Source organism: Aphelocoma coerulescens, unplaced genomic scaffold (assembly GCF_041296385.1).
Source record: "Aphelocoma coerulescens isolate FSJ_1873_10779 unplaced genomic scaffold, UR_Acoe_1.0 HiC_scaffold_344, whole genome shotgun sequence".
Classification (NCBI taxonomy): Eukaryota; Metazoa; Chordata; class Aves; order Passeriformes; family Corvidae; genus Aphelocoma; species Aphelocoma coerulescens.
This window is the reverse complement of record NW_027183687.1, coordinates 72,501-75,000: the sequence shown is the minus strand read 5'-3', so window position 1 is coordinate 75,000 and position 2,500 is coordinate 72,501. Positions and strand designations below refer to the sequence as shown.

The 2,500-nt window shown below is 76.0% G+C and overlaps 1 non-coding gene across 1 annotated transcript; it reads left to right on the top strand.

Moving 5' to 3' along the window:
- The first annotated feature begins 2,036 nt into the window (after positions 1 to 2,036).
- On the top strand, positions 2,037 to 2,189 carry LOC138101587 (5.8S ribosomal RNA). Its single transcript, XR_011147212.1, has one exon. It is a non-coding gene; the product is annotated as a 5.8S ribosomal RNA (ribosomal RNA).
- The last annotated feature ends 311 nt before the right edge of the window (positions 2,190 to 2,500 follow it).

Below are 2,500 nucleotides of genomic sequence, written 5' to 3'. Positions count from 1 at the left end.
CGGGGGTCGGGCGTTCCGGGTCGCGTGCCCGGGGTCCGTGCACGCGTGAACCCGCTGCCGGGGGGGGCGCGTGGTGGCGGCGGTGGCATTCCTTGTTGCCGTCGTCACCCGCGGCCTCTCGGCGGGGGTGAGCGAGGCTCTCTTGGTGCCGGGTCGCAGCCCCGCGCTGGCGGGGCGGCCCGAGCCGCGGTGGTCCTCTTGGGTGCAGTGCCGGGCTACTGAGGGAAACCCCGGGCCCCGAGAAGGACGCTGCGGTGGTGGCGGTGGATGGCGGGCGCGCCCCCGCGGGTGGACGCTCCCCTGAGGGCGGCAGCAGGGGAGGCACCCCCGCGGGGCCATCCAGGTCGTTTCCCTCGCCCCAGGGCCAGGTACCTAGCGCTCCGCGCCTCGGCGGCCTCGGAGCCTCTCGGCGTCGTCAAACGCTGGGGGCTGTAGGGCCGCGGAGCCGGGCGGAGGTTTAAAGACTCGGGCGGCTCGGTGCGCCCCGCCGTAGGCGGCGGGCGGCGGCGACGGCGGGTGCCGGGCGGCGGCGCGGTGCCATCCGCGAGGGGGTAGGGAGCGTCTCCCGCCGATCCCCCCTGCGGTGGTGACCGTCGCGGCCGGCCGTGCTCGTCGTCGTCGTGGCTCCGCCGCGTGCGCGCGCGGGCAGCCGTGCCGGGGAGGGGCGCCCTGCCCCCCCCTCTCTGCGGCCCGGTCTCGGCAGAGGGACCGTGTTGGCGCGGTCGGCCGCGGGGGCCGGCCCGCTCGCTTCGAAGCGGGCGACGGTGGCGGAGGGCGCGTGCTCTCCGCCCTTCCGCGGCTGCGGGGCCGTGCGGCTGCCGGGGCCCGCTTGCGCTCTCCTTTGGCCGCCGCCACAGGCTCGCGTGTGGCGCCGCGCCTGGCGCTGCCGCGCCTCTCCCCTCGACGGCCTTCTCTCCTTGGACGCACCGGTGGCGCCGGTCGCCGGCCGTCCCCGCTCGACCGCCTTGCCCGCCCAGGTTGAGTGCTCGGCGGTCCCTCCGTCGCTGGAGGCCGGCGAGTGCGGGTGACCCCGGGCCGGGCGGTGGCGTCGCCGCTCGGCGAGTGTCCCCCTGGGGGACGGTCGGCCGGAAGGTGCCCGCTGTCGCCGCCGGCGGTCCCGTCCCGGGCCCTGCCCGTCGCTTCCCCGTCGCCCTTCCCGGCCGCGTGTGGGGCCGAAGGGGTGCGGGCGGCCGCGGGGGCGCTTCCCTGCCCGGTCTCCGCGTGGAAACGAGGAGAGCGGGCGTTGCTCCCCGGCTCAGCCCCGTACGCCTTCTGCCGGGCGCGTGCCCGCAGAAGGGGCTCCGAAGGTGCGAAGCGGCGGCGGCGGTTCCGGGAGGGCGGTCGCGGTGGCGGTGGGTCTTGCCGTCCGGCAGGCCTCGGGTGCTCGCGATGCCGACTCGGTTCCCGGCGGCGCCCGCCTCCGGTGCCGGCGGCGGAGCCCGGCTTGCCAGGCACTTTGCCTTCCCGGCGGGAGCGGTCCCGCGGGGGGGCGCCGGTGGAGCGGTGTCGCCGCGTGCGTCTTGGGCGTTGCGGGTCGCTGGGGAGCGCCGGCTGCGCGGTGACGCGGCGGCGCTCTGCGAGTCTGTGGAGCGGCGAAGGGAGCGAGCGTGAGCGGGGCCTGGTGGCCGTTACCCCCCCGCCGGCCGTGGGCGTGTGTCGTCTCGCGATCGAGGCCGGGCGGGATCTGATGGCCCCTGCGGTCTGGCGCGCGCGCGCCACGCCAGCCCTCTGTGCGGAGGCCGGGCCGAGCCCGGGCGCCTGGGCCGCCTCCGAAGGACGGCATGCCGGGGCGGCGTCTCCCCTTGCACGGGGGGAGGCGGTCGGGAGCGCGGGCTCCCCCGCCTTTGACGGCCTTCGGAGCGTTCCGTGGGTTTTCTCCTTTTTTTTTTCCCTCCTCCTCCGTTCGTTGTGTGCTCGTATGGTCGAAGCGAGGCGCGCGCGCCAGCGCGCGTCCTTGCCGAAAGAGACACAGGGTCTGCTTGACGTGAGCGGTCCCGGCCCCTCCGCGCGTGCGGAGTCGGTGCCGAAAGCCAGACAACTCTTAGCGGTGGATCACTCGGCTCGTGCGTCGATGAAGAACGCAGCTAGCTGCGAGAATTAATGTGAATTGCAGGACACATTGATCATCGACACTTCGAACGCACTTGCGGCCCCGGGTTCCTCCCGGGGCTACGCCTGTCTGAGCGTCGCTTGACGATCAATCGCCGTCCGGGGGCCACCCCGGCGGCGCGGCTGGGGTCGCCTCGCAGGCCCGTCGTCCGCGGCCGGCGGCGGCGGCGGCGGCGGCGTCTGGCCGGTGCCCGGAGGGGAGGCGGCGGGGGCCGGCGAGGGAAGCGTTTTCCTCGGCGGTTTCTCGGGGCCTTTCCCTGCGGGGCCCGGTCGTCGGCGTCGTCGCGGTCCGTCGCGTGCCGCGCAGAAAGGGCCTTCGTCCCCCTAAATGCAGACTCGGGGAGCGCTCCGTAGCTTCCCGCTCCCGGAGCGAGCCGCTGGGGTGGAGCTC